Source organism: Microplitis demolitor, chromosome 4 (assembly GCF_026212275.2).
Source record: "Microplitis demolitor isolate Queensland-Clemson2020A chromosome 4, iyMicDemo2.1a, whole genome shotgun sequence".
Classification (NCBI taxonomy): domain Eukaryota; kingdom Metazoa; phylum Arthropoda; class Insecta; order Hymenoptera; family Braconidae; genus Microplitis; species Microplitis demolitor.
The window spans coordinates 3,233,195-3,251,420 of record NC_068548.1 but is presented as its reverse complement, the minus strand read 5'-3'; the positions used below and the strand labels follow the sequence as shown (position 1 = coordinate 3,251,420).

Here is an 18,226-nt window from a genome sequence, read left to right as displayed (position 1 = left end):
ATAGTCTTTGGTCTAGGCCTGTTGGGTAATAAGGCCTAAGTCACAGAAATGATATTTAAAATAATCGCCTCCGCTAAAGGCTACTCTAGAAGAAGGGTCTTGCATAGAGATGTTACGACAAATTTATAGAGTCCTGATACCACGTTCCCTGTCTTCTATATTTCATCATCCATTATATGATGTCGTAGCGCAGAAGAAATTATAAAAAACAATCTAGTCTTCTGACTCTTAAAAAGGATACTGATAGTTTTAAGTGCTGATGAGCAAAGCAATTTAGTCTTCTGATTTTTAAAAAGTATTGTTGCTAAATTTAAGTGATGATTCATCTCTAATAGCAATTTTATTAAGTATAGTTAAACTATTCCAGTTTGTTCAACCCGTAGGCCTTATTACCCTACCGTAGTAAAATAAGGCCTATTCGTATGGTTTTTGTAAAAGTATAATTTTTTGTTTGTTTATGGAAAACATTACCATTACTTCATTACATTTTATGGCTGATGTATTGAAATAAAGATTAATGATACATTTCGATGATTAAATGGAATGTTTCGATTCTATTCCAAATCTCCCTTAACTAGGCCTTCTTTCCCACCAGTACCTTATTTAGCATATTCTTAAAATTGTAACTTCAGCCCCTCCTTTAACCCTAAGTACTATAGTTAAACTATTCAGACACAATAGCCTCAACATGAAGTCATCATAAACGCACTATCTAATCAAACTATCAAACTATTTAACCCTTATAAATATTTAAATTTATATGACTAAAAAAAAAGAAATAACTTGCTTGATAATATGATATTCCAAAGAATTGCTAAAAGTTTATCGAGAAAACTTCTCGAATACTTATATATCAAACCTTTTAAAACGGGAGGTAATTCTCGCATTGTTGAATCGTTAACTCGACGTTGGATGTCAAGTAGAGTATAAAGAAACAAGAGAGAAGAAAACTTGTCGGTTGAATTTTCTCTAGTGTCGGTAAGTTCGCCAAGCTCTTGGGGGATTGATGAAAGACTTAAAATTCATAGTTATGTCTATACATATATATACATAATCTATTGTATACAACTTGGCGTAGATTCATTGAAGCGAAAATTTCTACCAGCCTTCATTTACTTTAAACCATGTCGAACAATTTACTTTAGCTTTTTGCTTGACTTCATTCAGCGTATTAGCAAGTTATCAGGGCGACTTTTCCATTTGTTTGGATTTAAACATTCTTAGGGTTTCTGCTTTGAGTAATACTAATAATTGTGCTCGATAATGTGTATGAACAATGATTAGCTACTACAAAGCAATGTTATGTTACCTTCAGCGTGAAGACCTACAACGTATTGACGTTTTTCTCTATTTTTCGTTCTATATGTGGTCAAAAAGTCAATGTTTCAATAAAATTTCAACAAATGGGTCTCAGATGTAATAGAAGATTATGTGGAAGTTGATTTTTTGATAACGGATCTTTTTGAAAGTGTTAATTTTCACAGTTGGTTTGTATAATTTACAGCTAAATTTCGTGGCCATATTTCATTTAAATTTGTAGGTTACAAATAATCAATTTGATTTTAGCAACCGATTCGCTACTGAAATTTTTAAATTGATATTTCATGGAGGTAAACAAATATGATTTATGAGATTCCCAATGAAAATTGATTTGTCAATTGTTATTGACGTAAATGTGCACACTGGCCAATTCGGTTATTGGTTATGTGTCATTGGTTTTATGAATGAACCAAAAATAGAAACAGTACTTTTAAGTTTTATTAGTTTGAAAATGATCATTTGAATTTCGTAAATAAAACAAGTATTTGATTGAAACATTATTAATTACTCGTGATACGGAATCGAAACGGTTTGTTGGCTATAAAAGTTTGAACTTTGTACAACTGATTACATTAGAGGAAAATTGATAGTATGTTCGCTAATTCGAAATGTAGATGTACGTGTAAACATATAGATATAGTTGAATGTAAGTATGTTTGTGTTTTGTTCTAGAACTTTAATGAATAAATCAATTTTGATTAATGAGTATTCAAAAGATACAATTCAATTGTACGACTGATAATGAATGAATGAAAATTCTAAATAATAAAAACAATACCAGAGATAACAGTAATTGTAATTTGAGTCAACTTGGATAATTAAAATTAATTGTAGTCTAACATTACATCATTAGAGACAAGATTTTTGTCTCAAATTCGAATGAATGGTTAGAATGTTTGGTATTACGGTGAAGATATTGGTCTTATAAAAAAAGTTTTCAAACAAAAGTTGTAGGAAATTTAATTTTGGAAAAAAAATGTCTCGTATGATTTTTTTATATGACCAATATTTTCAACGCAATTCGAAAATTAAGATTCATAATGAACGATTCAAATTTTTGATAATTAAGAAAATCTTAATTTTAAAATTGCGGTGAAAATATTGATCGTATAACAAAATCATAGGAGACATTTTTTCTAGAAAATTAAATTTCCTACAACTTTTGTTTGAAAAATTTTTTTATACGACCAATATTTTCACCGTAATTCCAAAATTAAGATTCATAATGAATGATTCAAATTTTTGATAATTATGAAAATCTCAATTTGAAATTACGGCTTTCCTATTAGTCTTATGAAAAAATTGTAAGAGACATTTTTTTTGTAAAATTAAATTCTCTACAACTTTTGTTTGAAAAATTTTTTTATACGACCAATATTTTCATCGTAGTATCAAAAATGTAACAGCATTAATTATTAATTGTTATTTTTAAGTCAAAGTAAAAATCCTGGCCATACTCATTAAATTTAGTGATATTCATGTTCTACTTTTTAGTAGGTTTTAGTAGGTTTAACGAGGCTTTGTTTTCATATAACTTCGCTATGGTCTATCATAATTAGTCAAGTGGGTTTCAAAAGTACTATTGATTCAAAAGTATATATATGTACACATACATGTAATAAAAAGATGCTGTAACATTTATAGTGCCCACAATTTTAATCGGATCTTCAAGAAACTTGGCACAGTTACTTTATAAGCAATTATTTGAATCGAGCCTCGAAAATGAGCCAAATCCCTCAACTAGTTCAAAAATGGCTGACATTAATAATTTTAAAACCAGCGAAAAATTCTCCTTTCAAATAAATTTTGAATACAATGAATTTTCGTTTTGGAACAAAACTGTTTCAAACAATCGATGGTTAATCAAACATATCGTGTTAAAGAGATCTCTTCAAAGCTCTCTTGTTCGTTGGTATACCATTAAAACACGAATTCCCGATAGGGTATTGAATTCCTGATGTTCATCGGTCTCAAGGGTGCGATTAAAATAAATATAATCAAGTGATCGCTAAATAAAGGGTTCAAATAGTTAAAGTTATGATAATATACATCGATCTGTTGTTTTTATATATATTTAAACATCTTTTGAGGTACACAACCGTTTTCTCTATGCAGAACAAATTTTGTAACAGGTAATTTCAAATTTTTCATAAAAAGCATCGAAGTACAACTTTTCTACTATTGGTTACAAAAAAAATGTTGTGAATTTCAGAACACTTTCAAATTTTCCATGTATGATAACATATCACAAGTTTTCCTGATGACGTTTACGAAAGGATAATCTTGAAAGCTATAAATCTCAGAAAAAAATATATCGAATCTGAATATGAAACAGCTTTTTCTTTCGTCATTCGAAATATTTTTTTTATAAATTTTGTTACGATGTTTTCTTATTATATTTTTTAAAAAATAATCTTCTGCGGGCATTTATTTGACCCGAGTGTCCTCTCAATAAAGATTATTCTACTTCATGAAGTAGAAAATCTAAGAGATTTTAAAATGAGACCGCAGGAATGCATTTTACACTATTTTATCATGCGCCGCCGGTGGTTTTATGCTTGAAACCCCGTACCTCGAGGCATTTTTTTTTTTCATATTTTCAATAAAGAATTAGTTATCTTCATACGTAAGATAATTTATCGTAGTTAACATGAAATATATAATTTTTTCTAGATAACGATAAAAATAAACGTGGCGAGAAAATGACAACCTTTTATTTCAATAACTTTATCTATATCTATATCATATATATATATGATATGGTAAATAAATATACATATATATTGTCTTCTTACCACCATGACATAGTTTGTTATATAAAAATATCAATCTATATTAACCCTATCGATATCGACTTACCCTTTTTCTATCTCTTTTTCTTTGTATTTTATTATATATATATATATATATATATATATATATATATTTTTTATTATATTTTTAGAAGCAGAGAATATGTAAAAGTTGTAAACTATAAAGTTCAATAAATTCAATCAATTGTAAGTTGAACTTTGTTTGCGTTTTTTTTTAGAACTTTCAAAACCAATATTTGTTGTAAATTTGATGAAAAGAAAAAAAAGGAATATAATTTTTTTATTTTTGTACTTTCTTAGAGAGAGCGGGCAAAATCAGACATGATATTTTTCTCGCGTGTGCCCGCATGAAAATATCATATATGGTAAATATATATTAAAAAATATATGTTGCAGATATAAATATATATGTGACAATACATGAAATCTTATATACAACTGTATATAGATTTTAGCCGATTTTATTATATTTCTATATATGTTTTCTCTTATATGATTTCATATATTTTCTTATAACTTCAATATATTATTTATATATTTGAAAACTTATAATTTTAATATTTTTAAAAATAAATGTTATTTATATATGGAAACAAACAAGAATATATATATAATTCATCATTATATGGCAAGATATATGTTCCATGTATTTAACTTCATAAATTTTTATATATTTTTCGATATATAGAACCATATAAGTTTCCCCATATATGTAAGAATAAATGAAATCTATTCTTTTCTGTCTTCCTCTCTCTGTTATAAGATTCAAACATTGTGTTCAGAATATATGTGTGCTAGCTTACAAATTTACATATATAATCATCAATATATGTAATATATATATGCTATATATATGTGCTAACTTATAAGTTTACATACATGATTATAAATATATATGATACATATATTAACTTATAAACTTACGTATATAATTAATTATATTAAAACTTACTATATTATATGTAAGAAAATATATATCATTTTTGGCCACTTATATGGTTCCATATTGGCTATATATTTTTCCATATATATTAGTCATATATGATATTTTCATGCAAGTGGGATAAAATTAAAACTGATCAGGATTAATATTCAAATTTAAACTTCATGTAATAAGTTTTGGCGCGTAATTAACACCAAATATTGTGATAAATTTATATAGTATAAGTTAAAAATTTTCACACCATCAAGCATGTAAATTTCTAATTTATGATAATTTTGCGTTAAAAAAAGTACTCATAAAAATATATAAATGCTCAAAATTATAACAAGTAACACCAAATGGTGTAAAAAGGTAAGTTTTTGGGCGTCATTTCTACACCAAAATTTTTTTGCAGTGAATGAAAAATATGGTGTCTAATTTGTCCCCACAGCCCACAGTCTGTGAGAACTCCTATGAGATATGAAAATCAGTAGATTTAATATCAGGAAGTGGCATTAATAAAAAATGGATATGGCCAAAGCAATCTATTAACACGCAAACATTATACTATTGAGTTTTCGTGATCCGTTGGCGCCTATAGGTCTAGATTGTAGTAATGGGTGTTAGTGTAACGCCGTCAACCCATTGGAGGTCAGTGGGGTAAGCGGTTAATCCATCGTAAACCAGGAGTTTGTCTGTTTAACCAACATGTTTTGATACTTTACCGTGCAGAATTGATATTGTTACAGTATACGACAATGACGTCGAAAAAATTTATATTAGCTTGTATGACAATTGATCTTCATGACGTTCTGTTTATCTTTTGTAATCACTGAAGAGCTTATAGCGTTTCGAGCTTAGTTTCAATAGTAGGACGATGCTTTTCTAGTGGTAAAGGCAACACTGTTAACGGTACAGCTGATGCCGTACGATCAATACCAGGCGTTGCGGCAAACTCGCTATAGTGTAAGGTCACGTGGCTTCATCTCGTCCTAGTACTAAAGTCATTCCACTTCCTGCAAGGATTCTTTTGTCCTCTTTTAATAGCTTGTATACTCCATTTTTTACTGCCGAATGTACGATATTGTTTGTACGAAACATGAAAAGAACCTTTATTCTTTTCAACTCAATTTGTATAATTGAAGCTTGCTTGGTAATTAGATTAAAATCTGATTATTTAAGTGCAGTATAAATATCACTGCTTATTTTTTTTTACGGAAAATTTATCTCTAAATTTTAAATGTTTTCTACCTCTGTCATTTCTATGAATTTTTTTGCATATGCGATTTTTTTAAAAATATTGGATTGTAACGAAAGTAGAGACAGAGACACTATTTTTTAAAAAAAAAGTTTTTTTGTAAATTTCAGTCTAGAAAAAATATGGGGTAAATTGGTTCTTAATAGTGCGATAGTTTTATAATTTCGCCGAAAAAAATTTCATGTTCATGAAATCGGATATAGTATGCAGTGAAAATTCTGGTTTTTTTTATAAAATGGATCAACTTTTTTGTTTTAAGAATCAGAATATAAATTAAAGAATTAGAAAGTTTGTTCAACTATTCTTTTAAATTTTTCATAAAATTTAAGATTGTCTAGCGCAATATATCCTTTGAAAGTTTCAAAATGAATCACTGGGGAAACTATCGTAAAAAAGACACAGAATTCATGATCCTTCACTAACGTAAATCCTATAATGTGATGTAGATGTCTTTGGATTTAGATAGCCGTAGTATCCTGTAATCCAGCGTAAACCTCATGAAATGAGGTATAATTTTTATTTCTACACATGTTTACATCCGTAAATTCGTACATCGACGGAAAAAAAATTATCGACTGAAAATAAATATTCTTGATTCAAGAAAAAATTTTTGAAAATTTCGATTCAAGAAAATTTTTGTTTCTAATTCATGACACAAAAATTTTCTAATGAGTAAAAATTTTTAGCATCAAGAAATCCTCTTTTTCTGTGTACAATAAACAGACTATTCATTTTAACGATGAAAAAAAAAATCATATATTGACATTAAAACCATATTATTATATTTAAATTTATGTGCACCATTATAATAACGATAAAAATATATTTTCAAGGATGAATGGAGTCAAGCTGAATGGAGGGTCAGGGTTGATTCTAAGAATAAATATATAAGAATGTTAACGACGATTATAATGCAAGAATGGCTAAACTATTTTACCATACAGTAATCAATAATCGATAATAAAAAAATAAAATGAAAAATAAATGATTTTTTATTTTTTCATATCAGTAATTAAACAATAAGGTCGTACCTTAGCTTGAAAAATGTCACTGGCCGCAAAGGACGAGGCAGATTGCCGATGCTTTGTTGGGTCTACTTCAACTTTTACGCTCTGCCATTTTCATTGTTCTTTTACACTTTCTTACCCTTTCTTTGCCTTTGTTCAAAACTTGTGATCGATACAAGAAAGATTTCTAAATTTTCATATTGTTGATTTATCCCGATTGATTTATTTCAGGATCTGTAAAAATAATTTATATTTTCATTAATTTTCCATTGAAAAAATTGTACCATTCTCTTAAAATATTTATTTATTCCAAAACACATTAAATACATGGAAAAAAAAGTCATACTAGAGTTGTACCAACTGAACAAATTTTACATCGATGCTGTTTTCAGATAAAATGATACTGAATTGGTATCGCTTTCTGATACACAATCTGTGTCTAATGTATTTTAAATGACGCTTAACATACAATATATTGTATAGTTCAGTAAATTTCGATAAAATGAATAGAATATACATATTAATATAGTTATAACTAGGGTCAGGATTTTTAATTTAATTTAAAAATAGTAATTAATAATTAATTGGGCCAAATTTTTGATATTATGGCAAAAATATTGGTCGTATAAAAAAATTTTTGCAATAAAAGTTGTTCAAAATTTAATTTTATAAAAAAAATGTCTCTTCTAATTTTTTCATAGAACTGGTAAGAAAGCCGTAATTTCAAAATTAACATTTTGGTAACTATCAAAAATTTGAATCATTTATTATGAATCTTAATTTTAGAATTGCGTTGAAAATATTGGTCGTATAAAAAAATCATACGAGACATTTTTTTTAGTAAATTAAATTTCCTACAACTTTTGTTTAAAAATTTTTCTGATAAAACCAATATTTTTGCTTCAATATCAAATATTTGAATGATTAATTTCAAAATTAAGGCAAAAATCTTGTCCCTAGTTATTACCTAAAAATTTTTTGGTTTTGTTATTACATTACTTAAATAATGAAAGCGCCTTCTATTTTGTTGCTGATCAAATTTCCAAAAATTCTATTTTTATTGTTTTTTTTTTTTTGATTATCGAGATTCGAACCTGGATCCTTCTGCACATCAGTTGAAATCTGGCGCCACTCTGCCAAACGACAAACTCGATAGTTATGAAATCGACAATGCAAATTATATTAGTAGCGATGATTGAGCTGTTTATAAATTTTTACTGTATAAAGAGATCAAATGTACAATTTTGAGGTTAGAGTTTTTTACTGGAAATATAATCTATACGAACTGCACAATCAATAGTGCTGTAAACTTACCAATCGAGCTACTTATCAACACTATTAAGAGTCTGATCAACATTAATCGCTTTCAATAGTTCTGTAGACTCACTAATCGGACTACTAATGATCATGAGTAAAAGACTTATCAAGGCTCATTATAAAATACTGTTGCAAAACTCACTAGTTGGAGTAGTAATGATCATTAATAAAACACTATTCAACAAAGAGTTCATTAAATGAATGTTTTAAAATTAATTACTCTAGTGTACGAGTTTTAGAATATTTTTAAGCGACAAATCATGTTTCTTATTATCATTTGATTGTACAAAACTGAAACATGATACACTAGTCATAACACAGCAATGTTTGCATGAATGAGGACATGGGGCCAAGGCCGATGGGGTTGCAATAATCAACAACTCGCAACCACATTCAACCAATAACGTTACTTCCCTCACTCCTCAACCCTTAGTCGTCTGGCTATATAATATATTATGAATGCGAAAAAACTAGCCTATTATTTTAAACACTCAACAGTGGTAAAATTTTATCGTATTATAAATAACTATTATTGATTGTATATTATACACGGTGAAAATTTTAAGGTAACAATTATACAATATATTATAGGTATGGTACCCATACAAATTATGGTTACTATTCCTACCTATATGGATTCCATTTCTGTACAATATTACAATAGTTTTTATAAAATTTGTAATTTGTAAGGTAATTGTTACCATAACATACAATAATGATTATTACAACATCTAGAAATTCCTCAAATTTTGAGAATGATGACTGTAATATTGGTATTGATTACCATACTATCGTAGTAATAATTACCACACTAGTATGGTAACCGTTACTATAATAGTATGGTAACGATTACTGTAACAGTCAGTAATTCCTCATATTATAGGAATCACTACCACCATTTTATAGTAATCGTTATCATTCTATCATAGTAATAATAACCACACGAGTATGGTAACCATTAGTATAATAGTATGGTAACGATTACTGTAACAGTCAGTAATTCCTCATATTATAGGAATCATTACCACCATTTTATATCAATCGTTACCATTCTATTATGGTAATTATTATCATACTATTATGGTAACCGTTATCATACTACTATAGGAATCATTGCCATAATATTGTGGTAATCAGTAAGTTACTATTATAATAATCGTTACCATACTATTATGGTAATTATTGCCATACTATTATGGTAACCATTACCATAATATATGGTAACGATTACTGTAACCGTCAGTAATTCCTCATATTATAAGAATCATTACCATTATTTTATAGTAAAGGTTACTATTCTATTATAGTAATCTTTACCATACTATTATGGTTACTATTACCATAATATATGGTAACTTTTACCATAGTAATCCAGGAATGATTACTGTAATATTATGGGAATATTTCACATATACTATGGGAACAGTTACAATTTATTTCCGTGTGACTATGGGAACTATTCCCATAAGAATGGTAATAATTACCGTCATTTAATTACCATGAGATATAGAAACTATTACCATAGTTATAAGGATTGTTCCTACAGTTACGAAAACTTTTCCAAGTAATTATTACCATAACGTTATGGGTTGATATTTTATAAACGTACTAAGAACAGTTACCGTAATTTTCTCTGCGTGTATCATGTTATTGATAATCATAAATTTATGATAAACTTTATACTTTTTAATGTAGACTATACCATAAATCTATTTAAATTCTACTTGTGATACTTAATTACCAATATTTATTGCGAAGTAACTTGAATTTTTATGCCAAACAAATAAAATCATTAAATGTTTTATTATTTATTTCATCGAGAATACTTATAAGTATACTCGAATATTGATTTTCAAATACTACCTTCAAATACTGTTATAAATTTCATAAAACTTTTAATTAAATAGATTAAAATATAGTAAGTTTTAATTTATGTTGCAATGCTATAAAAAAATTACAAATTATTATTTATACAGTAGGAATTATTAAACAAAAGCATAATAATTATTAAGAAAATCTATAACGAGGAACTACTAATGTAAGTTTTAATGCATTAATGAGATTCTCGGTAAAGTTCACAGCATAGTGAAATTTAAAATGCAGAACGCATTGTTAGTGAACTGAGAAGAATTATTATTTTTGTTTTTCAAGTAGTTAGTAACAGTGTAACATAGTTTTAGCTTGCATTGAATATTATTTTTAAGTGCGTTTCATAAACATCCGGTTATTGCATTTGTCGGGTAGGTTCCGAAAATTTATATAAGTATACATTTAGCAACAATTTAGGATTAGACTTAAAATTCCTGCCTAAGTCTCTAAATATCAAAAAGAGCGGAAACGTTGTTTTGTGTGAGTGAGAAAGCTTATGTACACATGACAATATTTACAAATGAATGAGTAATGTACAAATAAGGCAATGTAAAGACAAGTTTTCATTGTGTTAAATATACCTTAATTTATGAAATACGCTTTAAATAATGCTACTATAACTCCATTGGTGAATGTGTCCTTTTTTCTATAAGGAGCTCTTAAATACCTATATAATTAACGTAACATCTTAATAGCAATTTTATAGTGATCCATGTAAAAAAAATATAAATTCGGGTTGTATACTAACAAAATTGCATATATATGAGAATATTAAAGATACTATGGCATATATACTATTTTGCCGATATATATAGTCGTGCGAACCCGAGAAAAAATATTTGGATCTGATTATATATAATTATATATGATTATGTTTAACTATATATAATCGTATATAATTATATGGGATCAGATTTCAAGTGTTATATCTGGTTATATATAATTAGATATGAGTATATATAACTAGACATGATTACATATAATTATATATGAACATACAAAAATTTTGATATAATTATATATAACTATATATGGTCATATCTAATTACACAGTTAGATATAAGCAAAATAAGTTTTAGGTTCATTTTTTATTCATTTTTTTTATCCATTTTATAAAATATGAAGGTTCAAAATTTTGAAAACTGTTTTTTAGAAATTCATTAGTCACATTCGTAGCTGAATGACATCCTTTCAGTATGATGTCGTATCACAAAAAAATACTTCCCGGGAGTTGTCTAAATATTATCAATGCTCTATTTCGTAGCTCGATGTTCGGTAAACATTAATCAGAGAAAAGTTTGATAAGAAATATTGAAATTAAAAAAAGGAAAAAGTTTCCGATTGTTTCACTAACTCAACATTCATAAAGATAAACACTTTTTGAATTAATATTTTTGAATAGTTACTCATTGATGTGTACTTTGGTTTGTTTTATTATTTAAATGGAGCGGAAGATCAATAAAACAAAAAATTCGGTATAAACATAAAAAAAAAAAAATGATGACAATAATAATAATAAAGTGCAGTGAAACTGAAGTACAATAAACGAGCAAATAGTGAACATGTGAAACATATAGACCAATCGATCGCTCCGCTATTTTTACACTCGAGGCGTTTTACATAAGTGTGTGGAAAATAATAATAAAATGTCAATGATGGAATAAGAAAAAAAATATACAAACATTTCACTTTTCTAATGATAAAAAATAATGTTTCCCTCTTTTTAAACCGAATTCAAATTAATTTCTGAATGATTTTTACTACAATCTGTTCAGTAAGAAGTAAATAGTAAAAACCAATCACATTTGAAAGTAAATATAAAGACGTATTCATTAAATTGAATTCAAGGATTTAAAATAGATTAAAGTGTAAACGATTGAGCGAGTAAATAAATCCTGATTGAAATTAAATTTTTATGAGCAAACAACAAATGGAAAAAGAAAATTAATCAGTTATTATTCCGAGTACATTTTTTATGTTCCGTAAAATAGTAACTTGAAATTATTTTCTCAAAAGATTTATTTAAAATATCACATACAAATATAATAATTAATTTTTGTATTGAACTTTTGAAATTTATGAATTATAACCTAGTATCGTTACTTTGAATATCAATTTATCAAAAATTGTCTTATTGTTTTTTTGGTTACTCCACAAATCGGCTGTCTAATTTCAAAACACAATAACTGGCAAGAACTGGAAGTAAAATTACTAAAAAATCAATTTTGAAAAATTTGAAGTTGACTCTGTTTTGAAATTGAGCAGCCGAAATATTTGGGCGGCTCAAAAAAAAACTTCACATATTTTTTAGCTCTTATACTTTGAAAAAAAAGTATGCTAAGAAAAAAATCTCACCAATTTTGAGCTCAAAAATTTAAGTTTTGAAAGCGAGGAAGTTTAAGAGTTTTGAAACTTTTGAAAATATCAAAAAAAATTGAGTTCCTTTCTTTGCTACAGAAAATTTACATAGAGAAGAGTCGCCTGAAAATTTCTTATTAAAATATAAATTTTGAGAATATGCACAAGAATTACGAAATTTTGAAATTTTCGACTTTGAAGAATTAAAAAAAAAATTATACAATTTTTGAGTGACAACTTCAACTTAACACAAATTTGTGACCTCAGATTAAGTAAAAATTTTTTTGCCATACGCTAGCTTTTTAAGGGGCAATAGCAAAAAGAAAAAATCAAATTTTTTTTTGTGACCAATATATATGAAAAAAAATTAATTGCGAGTTGAATTATGTAGAAAAATAAACTGTCTGGTCTGAGTGATTCCCAAAGATGTATAATGAATGAAGTTAGTGATCGATGAGATAAAATTAACAGCAATTCAAACTTAATACCAACTGCATATAAATCGCAATAAAATTTGACGTAAAGAAGTGTCTAATGACATTTATGTTAGTATTTGTTGAATGTATATAAGCCTGTAATATCGATTTATTTTAATAGCACTATAGAGTTTCCTCCTTCTTTACTAACGTCTTGTTGTTCTATAATCACTGTTTCGATGATAACCTTCACCTAGTCGCACAACTATTTAGATCGGTAAAAACTTGGTCATGTAAAGCATGACGATGTTAAGAATGAGAACAAAAAAACATAGCCTTATATATATATCCATATCTATAGCCGTTGTAAAAGATATACTTTAAATCAGCGCGTTTATTGACTTACTAAAAAGTTTAGTCGGCTAACAGTTTTTTTTTTTCATGTACCTCAAGAACAGAACGTTTTTCACGCAACGAAAATAAAAAAATTTATGTACTTTGACTGTTCAAAGGGCAGTTGAAGATGGTTTGCAATTTCCGGCTGATATATTAGCGCATATGTTAAACATTTAAAACATCTAGATCCAATAGATTTCAGTTTTTGGAATTCGCGGTACAGTTTTCACTGAAAAATAGTGAATATTCACTAATTTTACTAATTCCACGTAGAAAATTCTGTAAGTCAAGTAACCTGTGATACTTTTTCATAAATTTTTTAATAATCGATAATTTAAATTAACTTTCATAGATAGAAAATAGTATGTTTTAAAGAACATAGATAGTAATGTAAAAAACAACTTTTCCATTTATGGATATTTTCCAATAGAGCGATGATGAAGTTTTCGAATTTAATTAAAAAATTTAAATTGAAAATAAAGTTGTTCTTTTTTTAATTTTTTTAATTTCGCTTGAATAACTCAGAAACTATTTCATCAATCAACCCTTTAATCCAATCAACTAGAGATGCTGTAAAACTTTTCAAATGCTACTAGCTCTAATTCGTCAATATGTAATTCCTTCAACAGATGTATGTTAGAAAAAAAATAAATTATTTTTTCCATTTTTCTTTAAGCTTCTAGTTCAATAATTCGAAAAATCAAATGAGATCCAGGCCTTGTGAACCCTATCAATTGCCTTAAGCTGCATTTAAATTAAAGGAACAGGTCAAGAAGAAAATAGAACCCATGAAAAAAAACGAAATCGATGCCCGTCAACAGAGTTCAGGTTTGCTGTACGGAAATAAACATCGTCCTTTCTTTAGTGAACAATACATTGAAAAGATTGATGACATTGTGAAATTTGAAAATATTTCAGTGAAAATTGTGAACTTCTAAAACTGACCTCAACAGTAGATCTACCCTACACAGTTAGAAATTTTGTGTGTTTGTGTTACAAAATTATTTGGTTAAATTTTTTGTGTTGATTTTTAACACAGAAATCTGTTAATTCAACACAAACCTTTCGTGTTATTTTACTTGAACATATTTTTTATGTTAAATGATTAGAAAATTTAGAATGTAACACATTTCTTGTGTTATTCGAAAATTTACACAAAATTTGTGTTGTTTGACTGTACGTTCCCGCACAATTCTTCATTACTATAACCAAGCAAAGCATTGTAGCAGCATTGACTGCAGAGAAATTTGGATTATAATTTATTTACAATTAAATATATACATTTTACAATTAAATTTAGATAACTTTCATATCTTTTTGAACCGTTTCAATTGTTCGCTAAATTGACATAAGTTCTACTAAGGGTAGATCAGTATACTTGAGTTGGTTAGGTTATGTGCTTACGTTTACTAGTTGATTTTAACACGAAAAATGTGTTAAATTTACACAAATGTTCTGTTAAATGTACACAAATTTTCTGTCAAAAGAACAGATTTTATGTGTTCTATTTTATTTAACATAAAATTTGTGTTAAAGATCAACACAAATGCAATGTGTTAAATTAACACAAAAATTTTTGTAGACCGTTTGCAACACACGATTTGTGTTGAATTTAACACAAAATTTCAAACTGTGTATGGCTTTTTATGTAGGTGAAAATCGATTTTTTAAAATTGATGTTGAATTTACCAACTTATATTTATTGCTGATAAGATTTAGTTCACGAACGCTATCAGTTTAATTTAAAAGTTTATAAATTCAATTTATAAAATCTATCTTTTTATGAATTTATACTTTTCACTTGGAAAATTTTTATTTTCTACATATTTTTTACGAGCGATCGCAATCACAATATGACAGCTTTTTAGTACACCTATTAAATTCATTTATTATTGAGTTTAAATGTAATTATCTATCGATTAAATCACTCATAAGATTTCAAATTACATTTTCTTCCAGTTCTCGTTATAAAACCAGTAAAATTTCCATTGACTCAAAACGCTTCTGCGCAGGACCATTTCCTGACCAGGAAACAAACTGATTTAATAGATGCTATTAGATGATAATTGACAATATTTAATTTTTTTTTGGTCGCAATTAAAAAAAAAAATGGTTTTGAATGGAAATAGATAATTAAAACGATTACTCTATTCACAACGTTCACGTTGACACTTTCAATCAACAATTCAAACAATAAAAAAAAAAGTACAGAGGCCATAGAAACTATTGTTTTCAGGTAGGAAGCGTAAAGTTTTATCAAAAGCTGTCAAAACCAAAGAGGAAAAACAAATAACAAATGGATTCTGCGTTTCCGCTTCAGCTTCCAGTACAAGCGTCTTTTCCAATGTTTCTATGAACATGAGCAAGCCATTCAACTTATTTTTTCCCTATTTGGCCTTCAATATCTATATATGGCTTTGATAAGTTTTTAGTCCTCCATTTATTTGAATACTTTCTTGGCTGTAAAAATGAATGAGCGAAAATTATATACATGTTTAAAAACAATCATCAATAATTTGTATCGGTTGTGATATATATATATTTTTTAGTCTATTATTCTTTATGTTATTTCTATAAAAAGATTATATATGTCACCGTAAGTATATAGTTATAAAGACAATGATCGAGAGACCTGAATTGAACTAGTTTTTATTTGTTTATTTTTTTTTACAACACGCGATCTCTAAATTCCAAACAAATGATTGATCATGCGATCAGACATCAATGTTTTAGTTTTTTCTCTTCTTCATATAAAGAATTCAAGAATCGTAATGTAAGAGAATAAAAACTTTAGAACGTTAATTGAGATTAATTCAATGACCCAGTGGTAAAATTTTATTCTGCAGATGAATTTCATCAGAAAAATCAAAAACGAACTTTTGCCATTGCTATAGAAGATTTTAAAAGTTCGAGTGGTTGAAAACGTGTCGTTATTTATTTCTGTTCATAAATGACGTGAAATTAGAGAACTGGCCTTCGGGGTTGATTGTTGCGTTTTTAATGAATCAGGTTCTCGTGAAAGTTATGAATAATGTGGAGAAAAACTTTTAATTTTCATGTATCATGATTTATGAGGTTCATTTTTTACTGAGATTTTTTTCAGAGAGTCGAAATATTAAATTAAAAGAAAAAAAACTCGTATGCAGTAAAGAGTATGATGAAAAAATTCTCTTTTTTTCATTCATTAAAATTTAATGATATTTATTTTAATTTTCTATAGTAAGGGAATTAATAATTCCGGGCTAAAAAATTCAAAATTTTTACAGAAATTTGTTAAAAGAAATATTTGGAGAAAACTAGTCTCGAAAATTTATTAATATTCGATATATTTTAGTATAAAATACTAATGTGATTCAAGAAATTTATTACTACACTGTAAAAAAAAACGAGGTAAGTCTAGGTTTTGAAATTTTCAGTGTTAAATTTCAACACCTTCAGTGGTGTTTAAATAGCACCACCGAAGGTGTAATATTTTTTATCGGTGTTAAAATATTTTGAAATTTTTTTTTATTTTCATAAAAATGAATTTTCCGGCTTTATCCTAAAATAACTTTTGAACCGAAAATGATAACTCGATTATGTTAAAAGCATCTCAAAATTTGAGCGACTAGCTTTGAATTTCACTGTAATACTTGATTTTTTGAAACATCTTTTCTAACAATTTGATGGTATCAAAAATTTTACAAAAAATAACAAAAGCTTATTTTTGCAGCTTAGTCTTCTAATAACTTCTAATTGATAAGGCATAACTCATTTCCGCGAAATTCATATTTAAGCTTACGAAATAAGTATTAATTACACTATTGTAGCTTTATTGTATTTACATAAGAAATCTACCTTTCCATTCCGGGTAAGGCCGGATGACTCCTTTTTTTATATGTAATACATTTTTTTTATAATTTCTATACGTGGAATTTTTTTTTACACCGATTTAACACCAGTATTTTAACAGCGGCAAATTACACCGCCTAAACAGGTGTTATTTTATTTTAACACCGTGCAATTTTAAATTGAGTCTATTTTTAACACCGCTATTTTCAAAGTATAATAAATATAATAGTATTAACCTTGATTTTTAATAAAGTTTTCTTACTATTTTTCTCCGTGTATTAAAAATAAGTAATTCCTAAGTACACAAATAATTTAAATTATTTCCATTTCAAAAAGTGAATTTATTAAGCTAAATCCTGATCTACGCTTTGATACTACGCCTGAATTTATACATGAATACATAAAAAGATGTTTTATTATGAGTCTTGTGAAGTTAATGACACGAAAATATCTTAATGTAAGCATAATACGAAAAAAAAAAGTTCTTATTATTTTATCTTGGCTGGAAATTCGTTCCATGAATAATTTTCCTCTTATATTGCCCCAGCTCATTGACACTTTACTCAGACGATCGTTGTTATCACACTTTTCAACACTATATTAATACATTATTTTGAAGTTCATAAATTATTCATATACACACAAGGGATGAGCCGCATGTATAATTTTGATTGACGAACATTGTTCCAAATTATTCATAATTAAAAGAATGATAGAAT

At 27.3% G+C, this 18,226-nt stretch overlaps 2 protein-coding genes across 20 annotated transcripts in view; one reads left to right on the top strand and one right to left on the bottom strand.

The window, feature by feature from the left end:
* The window catches only part of LOC103574903 (glutamate-gated chloride channel), a 75,599-nt gene that overhangs the window by 37,297 nt on the left and 20,076 nt on the right, over window positions 1-18,226 (bottom strand). For all 19 annotated transcript variants that reach the window (XM_053738692.1, XM_053738693.1, XM_053738691.1 and 16 more), the window contains exon 2: window positions 7,345-7,554. The gene's annotated coding sequence lies outside the window, so the exon portion shown is untranslated. The remainder of the gene's footprint in view (window positions 1-7,344; window positions 7,555-18,226) is intronic.
* The window catches only part of LOC103570336 (uncharacterized), a 55,371-nt gene that overhangs the window by 24,709 nt on the left and 12,436 nt on the right, over window positions 1-18,226 (top strand). The gene's annotated exons all lie outside the window — the stretch shown is intronic.